Source organism: Urocitellus parryii, chromosome 7 (genome assembly GCF_045843805.1).
Source record: "Urocitellus parryii isolate mUroPar1 chromosome 7, mUroPar1.hap1, whole genome shotgun sequence".
Lineage (NCBI taxonomy): Eukaryota > Metazoa > Chordata > Mammalia > Rodentia > Sciuridae > Urocitellus > Urocitellus parryii.
The window spans coordinates 149,180,918-149,201,759 of record NC_135537.1 but is presented as its reverse complement, the minus strand read 5'-3'; the positions used below and the strand labels follow the sequence as shown (position 1 = coordinate 149,201,759).

Genomic DNA, 20,842 nt, shown 5'->3' with positions numbered 1-20,842 from the left:
ACACTCTGATCTTCCCTTTCTGTGTGAAAGATGCCCTCCCCATGCCAGGAAGAGGACGACATTCTCATCACCAAAGATCAAGAGTCAGGATAAGGAAAATCCATTTAAAAAATTTATTAAACTAAACCTTATCTTTCCAGATACTCTTCCACAAGTGTCACTCTTTGCTCAACCTAGTATATAAGCACCCAGGCGTAGTCACTTCTTTAGGTCTTCATCTTCCTGTGAGAAGTCTATTGCACATATAAAAGTTTTAAATAAAATTTGCATTCTTTCATCCTGTTCATCTATTTTAATTCTCATACTCATATTCAGTCAGAGAACCTGAGAAGACAGAGGAGAAATTTTTACTCCCCTATAATATTATAGTTATATTTGAATATTTTTTACTTTTCAAAATAAAAAATAAAATATGAACCAATAAACTGATATGTTTTCTGGGATGTAAATCAAAATAATGTGGAGGAAGGGGGAATAGATGATAATGAAAGAGGGTTAGCCATACAAAGATGAGCTTCACAAGTCATTACACTTTGAATAACTAAGAAATTTTCCAATTAAAATTTTAGCTTACGGGGCTGGGGCTATAGCTCAGTGGCAGAGCGCATGCCTAGCATTCATGAGGCACTGGGTTCAATTCTTAGCACCTCACAAAAATTAAAATAAAATAAAGGCATTCTGTCCATCTACAACTACCCAAAAAAATTTTAATTTAGCTACATTGACATACACTGACATTTACCTAAGAGCTTATTGGAAAATCCAAAAGTTTGATCAAATTCTCTCACTATATTAATCAAAATTATTATTCAAATACCCTTTAAAGCAAAAATATCACTGCTAAGTCTTTACCCTACACGTATCCTTTGACATGAGAGAAATAACTTGTATAAAAGTTTACTCACTACAGCATAAATAGCAAATGACAGAAAAATGTCAAGTGTATAATGGAATATTTCCTATATCTGCAAAAAAGAATGAAATGCCCTCCGAGGTGAAGTGGTGCATGCATGTAATCCCACCTATTCAGGAGGCTGAGACAGGGAATGACAAGTTCAAGGCCAGAATGGGCAACTAAGTGAGACCCTATTTCAAAATAAAACAAAAAGGGATAAGGATGTAGATTAAAGGTAGAGCACTAGTGCTTTCTATCCCCAGTACTATAAAAATATAAATAAGAACAAAGTAGTTAATAGAAAATGGAATGAGACAGAAGATACAAGGCAGAAAAGGTAATGCATACAACAATATGAAGAGACAGAATAAAATACAACCTTGTATACAGCAGACAAAACAAGATTAACTGTATATGCAAAAATATACATAAATTATATATATTATACATACAAACAATCACACCTATATACAGACTCTTCAAGGACACATAAAACATCATAATTGTTATTTGTCCATGGGTGGGCGGGAATGAAAAAATGAGAGATGGAGGAAATAGAAACATTTTATGCCTCTTAATTTTCAAACCATGTGAGTATATAAATTATCCCCAAAACAGTTAATCTTTTTTTTAATAAAGAGACATATACCAGAAGAGACAAATTAATGCTTATTTCAAATCTGGAGTTAATCTGGCAAGCTGAAGACATGCATTTCACTTTATCCCTTTATGTACTTCCTACCACCTCCTCAGCACTGAAGATTAAACCCAGGGTACCTTACCTCTGAATAACACCCCAGCCCTTTTTAAAATTTTTTTGACTTTAATATAGGGTCTCAATAAGTTGCTGAGACTGGCCTTGAACTTGTTATAATCCTGCCTCAGCCTCCTGATTATCTGGGAGTGCAGGTGTATACCAATACGCCCAGTTATCCCTTTAAAATAATCTAAGGTTTAAAAATATATAATAACCCCCAATTAATTTTGAAAATAGACCAAAAATAGATGACAAATTTAGCAGCCCTAAGTAAACTGCAGGGATGTGGTGATGGGGAAAAAAAGCCCTGAGATTCAAACTACTCTAAACCTTTAAATCTTTAAAAGGCACAAAAAGTGATAACAGCAGACACACTTGGATTGGGTGTGAAAGGGGATGAAGCTAAAATAAGGAAGGCTGGTTTGTTATTGGCTATTTGAAAAAGACTTACACTTAAGACCTTTACTCTCTTAGACAACTTACCCTGCCTATTCCCAGCAGAAGAGTGAAAGGCTATTCTTAGTAAGACAGCAGTATCCTGAGTACAGGTGAATATAAAACAAAAAACCAAGAGTATTAAGTGACAACATTAATTCTTAGTACAGAACCAATCCTTGCCTACCATCCATGTCTCCCCTCCCATTATGCTTCCAGCATCTGAACTTTATCTTTTAGGCAGGAGCTTAAGAATCTTCTTTGGGAAATCAAGCAAGCCTAGGAGGAAAATCTAAAAAATATATTCCCCATCAGAGGACTCTAACAAACATCACAAAGCACCCCACAATAAAGTTGAAAGTTGACAAACACATACACAGAGCTTTCCATTAGCTTTTGATTTGGCACTGTCAATCATATCCAGACAATCAAGATTAACAGTCATCTAAAAAGTGTATCAATAGGAAGAAAATAACAAAAAATAAAAATATTATTATTAATAATTTCCATGACATAAAAGGAGATATAGCAGGCATGGAACAATACAAGAATACAATGAAAAATAAATACTTAAATATTAAAGTCTCTTGACAATATAAAATATGAGGTAGATTTGATTCTAAAACTTAAATAAGTATCAATGGAAAAGTCAAGAAAAATTCATAGTGAGAACAAAAACATGAATGAGAGGAAAAGAGCATTGTGATCCCTACACAAGAATCTTAAAAAGAACAAAGATACAGATAATAAGAGATCCAAAAAGAGAAAACAGAAGACAAAATCAACCAAGAAATAATTTATTTTAATTTAATAATTTAATTATAATAATTATTAATAATTTAATAATTTAATTTCCCTAATAAAAGTTTATAAGCCCTTCATATTCCAGCACATTAAAGAGGCCAATATCAGTGTACATAATTTTAGGACAATAGAAAAAAAAAGAGGCTTCTAAAAATATTAAGAGGAAAAGCAATTGTTTATAAGACAAGGAGTCCAAGTGGTTGGTCTAGGTAATAAGTGATGCAAGCATAGCTTATCATAATAACCTATAGTTAACATCATAAAGACTGAATTCTTTCCTAAGGTCAGGCAAAAGACAAGAATGTCCACTCTCACCACTGTCATACAATATAGTACAAGAAGTTCAACCCACTACAACAAGGCAAGAAACAAAATAGATGGTACATAAACCAAAAAGGAAGGAAAAAACTGCCTTTTTGCAGAAAACATGATTGATTACATAGGAAATCACAAGGAATCAACAAAAAACTTCTACATCTAACATGTAAGCTTGTTGTCAAGACAAAGAACCCCAGATCAACAAACAAAAATATATATTGGGGGTGGGGATGCGGCTCAAGCAGTAGTGCGCTTGCCTGGCATGCGTGCGGCCCGGGTTCCATCCTCAGCACCACATACAAACAAAGATGTTGTGTCCACCGAAAACTAAAAAATAAATATTAAAATTCTCTCTCTCTCCCTCTCTCTCTCTCTCTCTCTCTCTCTCTCTCTCTCTCTCTCCCTTTCTCTCTCTCTTTCTCTCTCTCTCCCTCCCTCCTTAAAAAAATATATATATACATATACATTCGCCAAGACCACATGAAAATTTTAATTTAAAATTCCATTTTTGTTGCTTAAAAGAAACTCAAAAACTCAAGAATACATCTAACAAAGTACATACAGGACTTGTCTAAGGAAAATTACAAACTGATGAAAAATGAAAGATACACTAAAGGAGGAGATATAACTATGTAGGGCACAGAGAATTTTTAAGGCAGTGAAAATATTCAGTTTAATACTCCCAATAGTAGGCACATATCCTTTATACGTTATACATTCATGAAAATGTAAATAATTGATGCCAAGTGTGCATCTGAATTAAATTATAGGCTGGATAATGATGTCATCAATGAAGGATCACAAATTGTGATGTGTTCACTACTATGGTGCAAAATTTGAGTAGAGAGTGAGATTGTGTCCTATGGGGACAGGAGCATATAGGAACTCTATGTACTTTCTTCTAGATTTTGCTCTAAAAGTAAAACTGTTCTGAAATATAACATTATTCAACAAAAAAGTAGCAAATTCTTATACATCCTTGTTCACAGTAGCTAAGAGGCAGAAGCAACCCAAAAATCTACTGATAGATGAATGGATAAAGAAATGTGGCATATGTTACACATGATTAAAAATTTTCAGCCTTAAAACAGATAACTCTTCTATTTGAGAAACTAAGACAGAAGAATCACAAGTTTGAGGCCATCCTGGGCAACTTAGTGAGACCTCTTTCAAATAAAGTTAAAAAAAAAAAAGGGATTGGGGATGTAACTTAGAGGGGTACAGTACTTGCCTAGCAATATACAAGGGCCTGGGTTCACTCCTGAGTACCACAATTAAAAAAAAAAAAATGCTGACACATGCTACAATTTGAATGAACCCTGATAATATTATTCTTAGTAAAATAAGCTAGTCACAAAAAGAAAAATACTGTATGACTCCACTTACATGAAGTATCTAAAGTAATCAAGATCACTGAGAGGAAAATTAGAATAATGATTTCCAGGGGAGAAGAGAGACAGAGAAATGAATAATTCTTCAATAGGTACAGAGTTATAACTATGCAAATTTTTAAAAAGTCCTAGACATCTGTTGCAAAATGTGATTATGTATAACAATAGTAAAGAGTACACTTCAAAAAGACTGATTCTAAATTTTGTTTTGTATTACTTCTACCACAATGTTAAAAAAAAAAACTTTTATAAGGTTGGTATAAATTGTAGGTGGGCATAGACAGATGGATAGATATGTAGTGCATATTAAGTACTAAATGTATAAATAGAAAGATAAACACTAATTTTAAAATAGGGATTTACCTCTTTGAGGTTTAGGAAGGAGATAATATTTTGGTAAGTATCAACAGGGGGACTTTAGAACTCTCTTTCATTTTTCAAGCCCAGTAGAAAAAAGCGTTTGTAATGTTAACAGATCCGTCCAAAAATAATGAGGTTTAATCCAAAGGAGGACAGATTAATGGTTATACAATTAGATTGTGACCTGACATAATTTGAAACTTTTTACCTATGATTATAATAAAGACTGAAAAATAAGTTCTATCTCTGCTTAGACACCACACTATATTATAACACCATAATGATAAAGACAGTGTTTATGAATAAAATTCTCTATAATTATCTAAAATTTTTAGAATTGTATAGCTATCAGTGCCCTAAGTATTTAAAATGTATTTATAACTACATTGGGAAAGCTTCAAGAAAATGTGTTTAAAACATCACATGGTACCTAATAAAAATGTAAAAATTTTATGTTTCTATGTAAGAGTTAAAATTTTTTTAAAAATAAATAAAAATAGGGGCTGGGGTTGTAGCTCAGTTGTAGAGTACTTGCCTAGCATGCATGAGGCATTTGGTTCAATCCCCAGTACCACATAATAAAAAAATAAAATAAAGGTATTGTGTCCATCTACAACTAAAACAATATTTTTTAAAAATAAGTAAATAAATAAAATTGATGATTGTCCAGGGGCAATTCACTATGAGTTGTGTATTGCTAACCCTGCAATGAAACAGTTTTCACAATTAACAATACAATTTTTGATCCAAGCACAAGTTAAAAATTAACTGGTCCAAAGCCTACAATATTTATGTTCTAAATTAATTATAACTGAACTTCATCTATATAAGGCCAGTTCTTCACTGCTACATATTTCACCATCACATTTAACAATACCCATTTTCATTCTACTTCCTTGTCTTTATAAGGTCTTTATGGTTTTTACCTGTATTGTACATACCAGTCTGATATTTTGATGAATGAAACATCAAGTTTTAAAAATGCAAGTAATACTGGCAAGAATGGTTTGATTGTTTTGCTCTTCTCAAAACTGAATCAAAGAACTCCATTAGTTTCTACTGACCTCCTAGGGTATACCAGTCCAGCAGACTTTGAATTATATGTCAGCCACATGACATATCCTAAAGAGTTATACTATTCAGATATTCACAAAACATCAATATTAAAATATGTATAGAGTTTCTAACTTGATAACAGTATTACTCCCCCCTCCCCAAAAAAAAGCTACTATAAGATCAATGTAAGCCAAAAAGACCCGAGTCTACAATAAATAAATATCACAAAACTTCCAAATTTATTTTAGGCATGCTCCAGTACAATAACAACAAGAAAAATTAATTCCAGAATTAAAAACAATGTAGCAAAATTTTAATTCTCATTTATATAATTTTATTATGGATGGTCTGAATAAATACAATTCTTAAAGTGTTAGTATAAAAATTCTACAATCTCATAAACATTGTAGCTATTATCTTATTTTTTTCATGCAGTATAAATAGTAGCATGTACTCTTCATGATGCCTAATGGAGTCATCACCCTCCCATAATGTAATCCTCCAAATTGCAGCGGATTAACTTTTTATATATAAAATTGTGTGTTTATTTGCATGTACAATAGAGAGAATGACGTTATACACACCTGTTCTACAGCATTTAACAGAATGTACCATGATGATTGAAATGAAAAGCGGCTAGCCAAATCCATCAAATATAAAAACTATTGCAATCCTGTTGCAAAGTCCTTTTGTTAAACTCCTTTTATTCTAAATCCTTTTAATTCTGTCCTATAACACTAAAACATTTATAAAAAGCTTAAAATCCTAATAAATCACACAATTAAAGTAATGAAAATGGGTTTGCCCACCAATTCACCAACTCCTCTACCACTCAACAAAATTCAAAACACTATGCTTGTCAGATAATGTTAAATAATATCCCCCACCATACACACCATTTTAAACTCATTTAAATCAAAGAGTTAATGCCCGTAAGTCAGCCCTAAAGATTTGAAGACATCAAACAGAAATGGTTTCTACTTGAGTCCAAAAGTAGATCCAGAGGCAAATGAAAATCAAACTGATAATGAAATAAACACTCCAACTCTAGTCTTTTGATGTTAAAGATGATGTCCTGAATATAAAATTTTCACATAAAAGTATGTTAATGCTAATAAATTTCTATTGAAAAATCTTTTTCAGGGGGATTCCACTGAACAACTAAATTAATTTAAAGTACTCAGTTAAACCATTTCAGTCTCCCATTTTGATTTTTAATTTTATTGGAATTATTTTTCTTTAAAATAGATTTGATTGAATCAGTTTTTCTTCTGTGTTTTGCTTACAGATTCCCTGAATGTGAGTTTTTAAGATGTAGTCAAATTTTCTGGTTCTCGATTTTAGCTAGAAAGTTTGATTCTCTAGTCAACAAATTTTGCGTGCAAATTTTCAGACTAGTTTTTACTAGATTTTATATAAATAATTTCCATTATGAATTGGGTAACCCTATTATTTATTTCTTATCTAAACAGGAAAAATGTGAGCAATTTTTTGAAACAGACTACAGAGGAATAAAATATGAGATGAGAAGAGAAGGAAGAAATAGAAAAACAGATGCAGAGGCTGCAGTTTACTATCAATGAATCAAAAGAAACAGGACTTTTTTTTTTTTTTGTACTGGAGATTTAACCCAAGGGCGCTCAACCACTCAGCCACATCCCCAGCCCTTTTTACTTTTTGAGACAAGATTTCACCGAATTGCTGAGGGCCTTGCTAAATTTTGCTAAGGCTGGCTTTGAACTTAAATCCTTCTGTCTCAGCCTTCTTACATGCCTGCAGTGCTCTACCCAGCAAGACATAAATCTTACTACCCTGAACTGTTTAACCTAAATATAATCACAAAAGACATCTTTGCCATTTGTCTTAAATGTCCAAAATATATGCACACATTTTACCCTCCACAGTTACTTCAAAAATTTCATCAGAGTACATAAAGACCTTTTCTTTTTGGTGCTGGGGACTGAACCCAGGGCCTCCAGCATGTTAAGCTCATGTCTACCATAGAGGTGCTTCGCAGCTCAAGACAGTATATTGTTGAACAATAAATACACAAGGTATTCCTTAACCCTTGGTGGCAACTTGTATTTCACTTTGATAATCAAGTCTTCCTTCACAAATTAGCCTCATCAGAACTTAAAATAGCACCATATAAATCTTCCATTTAATTTTACAGAGGAGTAATCTGATCTTGAAAAGTTAAATAACTTTTCCGAATTCTTATGGTACTAAATGCCCTATCAGAACCTGAAAGCCAGCCCAGAATTTTTGCCTGTTACCCTTTCTCACTAGAAAACCTACTCTCACACACACACACACACACACATTTATATATATTCAACATATATATTATGTATAATCAACATATATATATAACATATATAATCATACATATAATCAACTCTTCTGCTGAATTTTTTCAATAAAATTATTGATAAAGGCTAATGTATTTTTTGGAATTTTTTTTCTTTACAATAGATTTGACTGAATCAGTTTGTTTTACTCCTCTCATTGGTAAAAAGGGTGTAAAGTACCAATACATCCCATAGAATTATTGTGACTATTTAAAAAGATAATACATGGGCTAGGGTTGTAGCTCAGTGGCAGAGTGCACACATGAGGCCCTAGGCTCGGTCTTCAGCACCACATAAAAATACATAAATAAAAATAAAGATATTGTGTCCATCTACAACTAAAAAAATTTTTTTAAATAATACGTGCAAATGACAAAGCACAGTGCTAAACCAGGTAAAAACTGAAAGTTTATGCAATTATTATTTTTTCTTGCAACCCTAATATGTAAAAGCTGTTATCTATTTTTATGGTTAAAAATAATAATAATGCTCACAACCTTGACAGGTATCTTGCTCTTTTTACCAAGGTACCAACATTTCTTTGATAGCTCTCTACAATGCTCACTCTGCACCCACACTGGAGTTTGCCAAGCATATCTATGGTTCAGTAATGCTGTGCTTTCTACTCTCTCTGTTGCATATACTCACTTCTCTCCTAGTCATCTGCATAGTTCACTTGTTTACTTTATTGCATCTTTACTAAAAGGTTTCCTAATCAGAAAGGCTTTTCTGAGACCACCCTCCCTTACACCATATATCCTGTCCCTGATTTATTTCTTCACAGTAATTACCAGATCTTATATTATACTCATTATATTGTTAATCTACTGATACGTTCAGCACATTCAAATCTTTACTTCCTGACAGAAAGCCTAAAATGAGAATGCTTATAATGGCTTTATTCATGATATCTCAAAAGCATGTTCAACCTAAATTCCATGGAACTTATACATTCATTCAATAGAATACTATTCAGCAATAAAAAGGAAATATAAACTAATGCATGTAACACCAAAATTAAGTAAAAGTATTCTCGGGCTGGGGTTGTGACTCAGCAGTAGAGCACTTGCCTGGCATGTGTGAAGCACTGGGTTAGATTCTCAACACCGCATATAAATAAATAAATAAATAAAAATATTTTTTTAAAGTATTCTCTATGAAGTGAAAAAAGTCAAAATAATAGAAGCCGCTAGAAGAGCTGGGAGTGACTAGGAAAGGGCATGTGAGAACTGCCTTGGGTAAGGCAAATGCAAAATTCACAAAGGTCTGAGTTTGATACAAAGATACCTGTATTTGTCAAAACTCACAGTATAAAAAAAAAATAAAACCTATACCACATGAAAGCGTGGATTTGTGTACTATAAATTAAAGCTGCATTAAAATTTAAGGAAATAACAAATATGTTCAGTGGTAAATGTTGGTGATATGAACCAACATTAACAGCAGTTGATTACAGTAACAAGATAAGGGGTGAGTTTTTTTTTTAATTTAAAATGTGATAAAATACTTATAATTAGTATAGGGAAAGAAAATGCAAATATTTTTATTTTATTCTTCCAGTTTTATATCAGTTTGATATTTTTAAAATTAAAAGTTGGCTAATGTATAAATTAGAATAAAAAGTAACCTAGCAGGCAACTATTAAACAATTATGGGTCTCACACTGTGCTACAAGCTATTTGAAAGGATACAAAAGATAAAAGTAGTGTTAAAGCCATCATTTCTCAGCAGGAATTTCTAGACTCCTCATATGTGGGTCCTTCCTTAACTTTAAAACACTATTATATAGCTGGTATGGTGTAATTTTCTGTTTCTTTTCTTTTTTTTTTTTAATGTGCTGGGAATCAAATCCAAGACCTTGCACTTGCTAGGCACAGTGTGAATTCTTTCACTTTTGAGGGTGTTTTATCTATTTTCTAACTAGGTTATTCACCTGCTGTTGTTCTTCTGACCGAAAGTTCTATATGGAGCGCTCTGTAAGCAATGAAAAGAGGATAAAAATAAATAAAAATATGATATTAAAAGATCAATAACCCAAGTTTTCCAGAGTTATAAAATGTCAACAGTTTTTTGATCCAGAAAGCTCAGAAAATCTCCAATTAAATAAAAAGAAATTCACAGTAGAAAAATGTCTGGGAATGTGAATACCAGCTTTGTATGAACTGACACAGAAAGAAATGGAATGAAAGAATAATGAGTCAACAAATATTTTTATAATTCATTGTTATAAAATTCTTTTTAATTTTTTTAAAGAGTAGCATTAAGTGTGAAATAGAACAGAGACAATAAAAAAGAAATGTAATCCAAATAAGTATATGATAAACGAAATTAAAGAGGGGGTAAAAAAAAACAAGGGCAAGAAGGACGATAAGCTCTATGTAAGAAAAAATGATTAAAATCTTTAAATAATAAAGCAGAGCCATGATGGCACAATTAGCTTAAAGGGTCAACATTAAACATCTGCATGTGTATCCAATAAAATATTTAAAGGTTTCCTATAATTAGCTTAAAAAATATTTCAATATACAAGACTATCTTACCTATAACTCTAAGAAAGATATAAAGGACCTCAACCTGGAAATGAGAAGTAAAAAAGCTGCAAATATACTCCCATAACAGTCAGATAGCATCCTTTGATGCTATGAGTGGACACAAATTACAATAGAAAATTCAGAATTTACTTGGAACTACTTTCTAACAAATTTTCAAAACTTTACATTGAAACTGGAATTTGGGGTGGTTCAGGGGTAGAATGTTTGCCAAATATGAGCAAGAAGGCCTCGCATCATTTTAAAAAATTATATCAAAAGGTCTATTTTCACTGGGTATGCTGGCACACACCTGTAATCCCAGCAGTTCAGGAAGCTGAGGCAGGAGGATCACAAGTTCAAAGCCATCTTCAGCAAATTAGCAAGGCCCTAAGCAACTTAGCAAGACCCTGTCTCAAAATAAAAATTAAAAAGAGCTCGGAATATGGCTCAGTGGCTAAGCATGCCTGCGTGCAATCTCTGGTACCAAAACAAAACAACAACCAAAAAAAAAAGGTCTATTTTCAGCAACAATAATCTCTACGTATGAGAAGTTACCAGAGCATTGACATGATGGTAAATGTTATAAACATTTGAATTTTGTTTCATTGGAGGGGTGTTTATTTATTTAATTTTAGTTAGTTAGTTATGCTGAGGATCAAATCCAGGGTCTTGCACATGCTAACCACATGTTATACCACTGAGCTACACTCCCAGCTCCATTTGCATATTTGTCCAAAAACACTGTAATATATACCATCTTCCAGTAAATATATCATGCTTGGTCTAATCTCCCACTTTAAAAGGTCTATTTATTAAATGGTCATAAGAATATTTTCAAACAGAATCATACCATCCTTGCATGATTTAGAAAAATTCACTGTAAGTAGTAAGAAGACAACTTCTGCTAATGAGAAACGGAAATTTGAAAACATGAAAAAGGTGACAAAACCCACTAAAAGGGAGAAATGAAAACCTCTGGCTTTTTGCTGTGGTGGTGGTTGTTATTCTATTCTTAGTATAGCTCAAAAATCTAAGGGGAAACTTCCAGCCTACCCATGAGTGGTGTTGTAAATTATCAGGGAGACTTTTGGAAGAATGCTGCAGCAGATGACAAGCAACCTTATGAGAAGAAAACAAAGAGGAGGAGAAGGAAGATGATGGTGAAGATAATGATAACTAAAGAGGTTCTTTTTTAAATATTTTTTTTTAGCTGTAGTTGGACACAATACCTTTATTTTATTTATTTATTTTTATGTGGTGCTGAGGATCGAACCCAGGGCCTCACACATGCTAAACGAGCGCTCTCCCACTAAGCCACAACCGCAGCCCTACTAAACAGGTTCTTTTAGGGGTTTTTTTTTTTTACTAACCTATAGCATTTACACGACTTGGTTCACAGTTCATTCCTCTTGAAGAAAAAACTGAAATGTATATCTGTGTAAGATTTGTTTTTAAAGTGCATAATGACACTGGGCATGGTGGCATAGGCCTGGAATCACAGCAAATCAGAAGGCTAAAGCAGGAAGATCACAAGTTCAAGGTCAGCCTCAGCAACTTACCAAGACCCTGTCTCAAAATAAAATTTTTTTTAAAGAGAGAGTGAGAGAGAGAGGGAGAGGGAGAGAGAGAGAGAGAGAATTTTTAATATTTATTTTTTAGTTTTTGGCAGACATAACATCTTTGTTTTGTATGTGGTGCTGAGGATCGAACCCGGTCCACACATATGCCAGGCGAGCGTGCTACCGCTTGAGCCACATCCCCAGCCCCCCTGTCTCAAAATTTTAAAAAAATAAAATAAAAGTGGGAAGGAGATGTGGCTCAGTGGTTAAGCACTCCTGAATTCAATCCCTGGTACAAAAAAATATATATATATACATATATATATATAAACTTTTTAAAAATAATTTGCACAATTTCTTTTTCTTTTTATTATTATTATTTTTTTGGTATAGTTAACATACTACAAAATGTGTCCTTAGCACTGTCCTGGTGGTATTTTCAATAGACTCTAACCTTGTCTGGTACAATTTGAGGATATAAATGGCACAGAAACTTAAAGCATGTTCTTTTTGGTACATAGCTCAAATTATTTTTATGGGGAAGGTGATTCTTTTATTGTCAGTTGTTTCTGATATAGCTTACATGATCACAATTATTTTTGTTGTTGTTGTTGTTAACTGAATACCACTCTGAAACTGAAAAAAAAAAGTTAAAGCCCTTTAGTTAACATCCAAATGCTTCCAAGTATATAATTTTCTAGTTAAAAATAATCAAGGTTGCATTAAGACAAGAATACTAGCCAGGCATGATGGCACATGCCTATAATCCTGCCACTTCAGAGACTGAGGCAGGAAGATTGCAAACTTAGTGAGAACTTGTCCCAAAAGAAAAATGGCTGGGGATTTAACTCAGAGATAAAGCTTCTCTAGGATCAGTACCTAGTATTGAAAAAATTAATAAATAATTTTTTTAAAAAAAGTCAAGAACATTAATACAAAAGTAACTAAAAGTGTGTGTGTATGTATATGTCTCCAAGTATATTATGTGTGTGTATGTGTATATATATATTCACATCCCATACCTTTAACTTCCCACAAAACCATATGATACTTATAGCATACACTCACAAGAGTAACCCTCTCAGCTTTAATCAAAAGAACACTACAGCCTGGTCAAATGCTGGGGTTGGCCTTTTTACAAAGGTAATTATATCCTTTTTAAAGAGATATAAAACCACTTATGCCAGTCAAATATCAATTACAACTACCACTAAAAATTGTTCCTTTAAAGATTTATAGACTGCAGGAAGTGAATCTTGCTGAGTAAGCAACTATTTCCCAAGCATAAGAATATCTGACAAACGATAACCAAAAGAATGAAAGTTAATAATGTTTGTATGGATCTCTATTACTTTGTGGCAAATTATTCCAGAGGAAACAGTCTCGTCCCCACTCACATCTGAAAATAATAATTTACTTAATTATGAAAAGCAATATTATTAATTTAAAACTTTGCTTAGGGGCTGGGGATGTGGCTCAAGCGGTAGCGCGCTCGCCTGGCATGCGTGCGGCCCGGGTTCGATCCTCCAGCACCACATACAAACAAAGATGTTGTGTCTGCCAATAACAAATAAATAAATAAATATTAAAAAAAAAAACTTTGCTTAACCACATAATGAAGAAAGCATTTGAATAAACTGCATAAAATAGTACCCATTCTAATTGACTTTCATCAAATTAACTAAAAATGTATTCTGCTCAATGGAGATGAAATGAATTTGAGAAGAAAGATATAGAAAAATTATGAGTTACATAAAGAAGATGTTATAGGCAACAGTAGTATGGGCTTACTGAATTCTTAGAATACCAAAGACCTAACTGATTTTAAAAATGATAAACTGGACATGAGAGGGTGAAAGGAAATGTCACGGACACAGAGAAAAACATATTTTTTTAATTTTCTTTTGGTTTGAGGATTGAAACCAAGAATTTGAGCATGCTAAACATACACACTCTGCCACAATGCTAAAGCCTCAGCCCTGAGAACAAAAATATTTGAAAATCATAAATCAATGATTTATATTTGTGTGTTTCTATCTATGTATGTTATTCAAAATCTCCAAACTCAATAATTTTGAGAAATCATCTATTCTTCAAAACCAGAGAAGTAATAACTAAGGAAAACCTCAAGGAGGATAAAGAAAAAGAGCACTACAAAAGACGTTACAGTGACTTCCAAGAGGGCAATCAAAAAGTTTCAGGAGTTGGGGAGGAGTAGCGGAGAGAATATGAGAATTTTATAGATAGACAAAGTTTGCAAAATGAGTACCATATGGAGAGAGTGTGAGGATGAGACATGACCTGTGAGATTGGGGCTATGGTGATCCTGGGAAAAAGGGATAAAGAACATAAGGAATTTAGAGGCCTTGGTCTCATGGCAGTGGTAGCAATTCATTTTTGAGCATAGTGTGGGAGAGAGAAAGGAAGGTAGTAATGGGAGACACACCAAGAATTCTGCAGTCACTTCTTCCCTCCTACCAGGGGGTAAGGAGGCCATGGAGCTCCTTCTTGATACTTTCTGTTTTAGCTGTTTTATTAATGAGATTTAAAAAAAAAAAGTCATAATGATGATTTAAAAAAATATATAGCAGTTTACTTCATTGGACCTCATGCTATTCCTATAAAGGTAGGTTAAGAAAAACATTATTTACATTCCAGAAAGTATAATACTAAGGTATAAAATTTAAATGACTAACCTAAAATCATACCACAGAAAGTTTCTCAAAACTTCGGTACATATGCATTCTGGTTGCCCAAAAAATGTATGCACCCACGTACACACACACACACACATACTCACACACTGTACTCCTAAAAACAAAATGGCCTGAAAGTGCATATCAGTAGTAGAGACTTATCTAGCATGTACAAACCCTTAGGTCCAATAGTACTGCAAAACTGCAAAAACAAACAAATAAATAAATAATGCAAAACTTAGTGCTATTAAATTTAAAATGATAGCATGGTTGGGGTATAGCTCAGTGGCAGAATGTTTGCTTAGCAAGCCCCTGGATTTGATCCCCAGCACAAAGTAAATTTTTAAAATTAACAAATTAAGTGGTATGATATTATATAAACAAAACTTTCTTTTGTGCATGGAGGGTCGGGGCAGGGATATACTGGAGATTGAATCTATGAACACTCTAACTCTTGAGTTACATCCTCAGACCTTTTTGGTTGTTTTTGATGTTATTTTGATTTTATTTTGAGACAGGGCCTCACTTAGTTGCCAAGGCTGCTTCAAACTTGTCATCCTCCTGCCTCAGTCTCCTGAATCACTAGAATTATAGGCATGCACTACTGTTCCCAGCTAAAAACAAAACTTCTTAAGTCAAAATACATATATAAATAAATCTCCCTTTAATTTATCACTCTAACTTGTTTCTAATTTATAATTCACATTTCTAATTTTCATTTCCATCCCTATAAGGGCTACCATGTTCAAGTTCTCTTATTGGCATCTTTCTGCTCTCCACCTTGGAGAGAGTACAAAGAATTAGACCATTAATAATCCTTGGTTCATTTCTCTTCAATGGTATAAGAATGGACCTTTTCTTCATAGTGTAATAATTTAATGAATGCCTATGAACCCATCACCCATGAGAAGTAGAACACTGCCAATAACTTCCATTTATTTATACAGATGTATATCCTAAACCCTTTCACCTATTACATCAGGGAGTAACTATCCTAAATCTTTTGGTTAACACTGCTTTTACCCCCCATACAGTTTTTATTTTCCTTTTTTGAAAAATTAGAAGGTTATTATGTCATGTTTCTGGTTGTAACTGTTAACCAGGAAACTATATAAATTCACCTGGCCTAAAATTAATTTATTTCCCTGTTGCTCAAATGAAAATAATGAAAATTCCAATATAATCCAGAAGTGAACCTTATGTACATAAAAACTGCAAAGCACACTCACAAAAAGAAGAACAAATATAATGAAAACTAGGTAAAACAGCAGGTGCCAAGAAGATGGATAATAAATAAAATAGTTTATGAAACTAAAAGCATTGAGAGGAACAAAAGAAAATGATATCATTCTCAGATAGTCAAGAATCACAGAAACCCTTGACGATAGAGAGAAGAAAAAGTTTAAGACTGCTTTGCCTATTCATAAGATCAAAAGAAATACGAAATCCCTTGGTATTTTTGCTATTACATCTAGCACTAGAGAGAAACACAATTAATGCTGATATCTTCCCATATTTTTCTTTTTTTTTAATATTTATTTTTTTTAGTTTTCGGCGGACACAACATCTTTGTTTGTATGTGGTGCTGAGGATTGAACCCGGGCCGCAGGCACGCCAGGCAAGCGCGATACCTCTTGAGCCACATCCCCAGCCACCCCATATTTTTCTATACTACTTGAATCCTTCACAAAGTCTGAGACTTAACTCCTCCAAGACACAATAACTTTTTAAAATGTTACTACAGATAAAATTCAATTTCAAACATACTTCTTTTACTTATTTACAAAAAGTCATACAGAGTCTTTCTATTTGCCAAGTGTTATTCTAAGCAGTCTCAAGGAAACTTATCCAAAATATGAAATTAAAGAGAACAATGAACTTCAGCATTAGCCATAATAGTGTAACACAGAATAGATTTACTTTCTTGCCATAAAAATTTACACAACAGATAAAATGTATGATGAAAAAGTAGTTTTCAAACAGCACAAAACAATGACAAGGAAAACAACTGATGCTAGCCCTACTATCCATTTGTTTGTTTATTTGTTTTTAATATTTTATTAGTTGTTGGTGGCCTTTTATTTTTTTTTCATGTGGTGCTGAAAATCGAACCCAGTGCCTCACACATGCTAGGCAAGTGCTCTACCACTGAGCCACAACCCCAGCCCCTCCATTTGTTTATATATTGACAATGACCACTTTTCCCAATGATGGCAGAGATGACTAGTAGAATAGTTGTGACTGGTACTACATAGGACTAAAGACTAAAATACTTACTATCTGGCCCTATAAGAAAATATCAGCAGATGCCTATTCTAGATTAACAATTATTCAAGGCTTATCTAAAAAAGAGTAAAAGAAAGTGATAAAAGAAACAAATTATTACCAAGTAATTTCACTTTGTCCTAGGACAAAGCCAAAAACTATTTAAAGGAATTCAAAATAACAGCATTAGAGCAACAAAAAATATGCAATGTGTCACATTCAAACAAAACATTGAAAGTATACAAAGAAGCAAGAAAACAACTCATAACAAGAATAAAAATCAATTAATGGTATCAGTCAAGTAACAACATTAACATTGCTACAATACATATAGTTCATTTATTCAAAAAGGTAATGGTAAATGTTGAAAACTTAAAGACTCAGAGGAAGATGCTTTCTTTCCCTACACACACAAACCCACACTAAAAAGTATACTAAGATAAAAAATACACCAGATAGTTTAATAACATTAAATACTCCAGAAGAAAAGATTAGACAACATGAAGGAGTAGCAACAACAGAAACTAGTGGAAGCACAGAAGGGGAAAAAAGACTAAAACATGAACACAACATCAGTAAGTTTTGTAAAACACTGAATGTGCTAAATTACATGTAGATGAGGGAAAGAAAAAAATTTGAGGGTCTGGGTTGTGGCTCAGTGGTACAGCGCTTGCCAAGCATATGTGAGGCACTGTGTTCGATCCCAGCATCACATAAAAATAAACAAAATAAAGGTACTGTGTCCAAAAAAATTAATTTTGAATATGCTCTGCATAAAACACTATAAAAAGTATAAGACAAGCCACACCCTAGGAGATAATATTTGAAGAACACATATCTGATAAAGACTACTGTTCAAAATTAACAAATAACTTTGGGTGGGGACAAAGCAGTGCTAGAGATCAAGTTATACTCCCAACCTGACAAAGAATTCTTTCTAACAGTAAAATAACAAAAAAAAATATTTTTAGTTGTAGATGGACACCATAAATTTATCTTATTTATTTATTTGTTTATTTATTTATTTTTATGTGGTTCTGAGGATCAAACCAAGTACCTCACATATACTAGGCAAGTGCTCTATCACTAAGCTACAACCTCAGCCCCAAAATTGAATTTAATATGGGGAAAAGACCTGAATAGTCACCTCACTAAAGAACATATATACATAATAAGCACATGAAAAGATGCTCAAAAGATCCATCATGTCATTATGGAATAAAAACAATGAGATATCATTGTACAGATATTAAAATGGCCAAATTCCAGAAGAATGACTCCGCCAAAATCCAATGAAGGTACAAACCAATGAAACTTTGATTCATGCTGGTAGAAATGCAAAACAGTACAGTTACTGTAGAAGATAGTTTGGCAGTTCATTACAAAACTAAGCATACTAATTTAGGCTGAGCATAATGGTATATACCTGTAACCCAGAAACCTGGGAAACTGAGTCAGAGAATTCAAAGTTCAAGGCCAATTTCAGCAACTTAGCAAGATCCTGTCTCAAAATTAAAAGGACTGGCAATGTAGCTCAGTTTTTTTTAATAAATAAATAAGCATTTTCTCATTATATAATGCTGTATATCAATCTCCTTGGTATTTACACAAAAGAGTTGAAGATTTATGTCCACACACATGCATGTTTATAGCAGATTTGTGCATAACTGCCAAAACTTAGATGCAACCAAAATGTCCTCCTGCAGATAAATGGATGAACTGGAACATACAACAATGGAATATTACTTATCACTAAAGGGAAATGAACTATTAAGCAATGAAAGACATGCAAGAAAGTTAAGTGCATATTAGTGAAAGAAGTCAACCTGAAAAGGCTACATACTGTGCAGTTCCAACTATATGAAATTATGGAAAAGGTCAAACTGTAGAGACAATAAAAATACTAAATAATTAATTATTTATAATTTAATAACACAAAGAATCAGGAAAATATCCCAAAACTTGAAAATAAAACTAATATCCTTCTAAATGACAAATGGGTCAAAGACAAAAATCACATGCAAACCTAGAAAAATATGTTGGGCTGAATGAAAGTAAAAAGCAAACTAGAAAAAAGTCAAGAAATAGGACTTTAACAAGATTGAAAACTTTTCCTTCTCAAAAGTTTGTTAAGGCAGCCAGGTACTGTGCAACATAACATGCCTGTTACCCCAGTGAGTAGGGAATCTGAGGCAGGAGGATCACAAGTTCAAGGTTACCCTCCACACCTTAGTGTGATCCTATTTCAAAATAAAAAGGGCTAAGGATATAGCTTAGTAGGGGAGTACCCTTGGGTTCAATCCCCAGTGTTATAAAGAATAAAAAGTATGAAAAGTAGGAGAAGGCAAATATTTAAACATATTTTACATTTATGTAGAAAAGGACTTATATTTAGAATATATACAAATGGAAAGGCCCCATCCCCATTTTTTTTTTTTTTTGGATAGGCAGAATTAATATTGGCTAAATGGCCCTATTACAAAAGAAAGATACAGATTCAATGCAATTCCCATCAAAATACCAATGACATTCTTCATAGATCTGGAAAAAACAGTCCTTGAAAAAGACCCAGAATAGCCAAAGAAATTCTGAGCAACAAGAATGATGCAGGAAGAATTTCAAATTACATTACAGAGCTAGGTAAGAAAAACAGCATGATATTGGCATCAAAATAGACATAAAGACCAATGAAATAGAAGAAAAAGATAAACACACATACATACAATCATCTGATACTTGAAAAATATGCCAAAAATACATGTTGGAGAAAAGAAAACTAGATATCCATATGTAGTAGAATGAAATTAGATCCATGTACTTCACCCTACAAAAAGTCAAATCAAAATGGATCAAAAATTTAAGAATTAGGGGCTGGCAATGTGGCTCAGTGGTAGAGCGCTTGCCTAGCATGTGTGAAGCACTGCATTTGATTCTCAGCACCACATACAAAAAATAAAAAATAAAGGTCCATCAACAACTTAAAAAAATTTTTTTTAAAAAATTAGACCATGGGGCTGGAGTTGTAGCTCAGTGGTAGAGCACTTGCCTAGCACATGTGAGGCACTAGGTTTGATCCTCAGCACCAGATAAAAATAAATGAATAAAATAAAAGTATTGTTTTCATTTACAACTAAAAAAAAATTTTTAAGTTGTTGATAGGCCTTTATTTATTTATTTATTTGTTTATTTATTTATATGTGGTGTTGAGAATCAAACCCAGTGCCTCACACATGCCAGGCAAATATGCTACTGCTGAGCCACAGCCCCAGCTCCTAAATTTTTTTTTAAAAGACATAACTATTAAAAAAAAAAAAAAGAATTAGACCAGAAACCTTGCAAATGCTAGAAGAAAAGAGAAGGTCAACACTTTATCTTATAGATATAGACACCAACTTCCTTAACAAGACCCCTAAAGCTCAAGAAA

At 33.0% G+C, this 20,842-nt stretch overlaps 1 protein-coding gene across 4 annotated transcripts in view; it reads right to left on the bottom strand.

Annotated features, from left to right (window-relative positions):
• Positions 1 to 20,842, bottom strand: part of Bcas3 (BCAS3 microtubule associated cell migration factor) — a 575,232-nt gene that overhangs the window by 494,888 nt on the left and 59,502 nt on the right. The window lies entirely within an intron of this gene.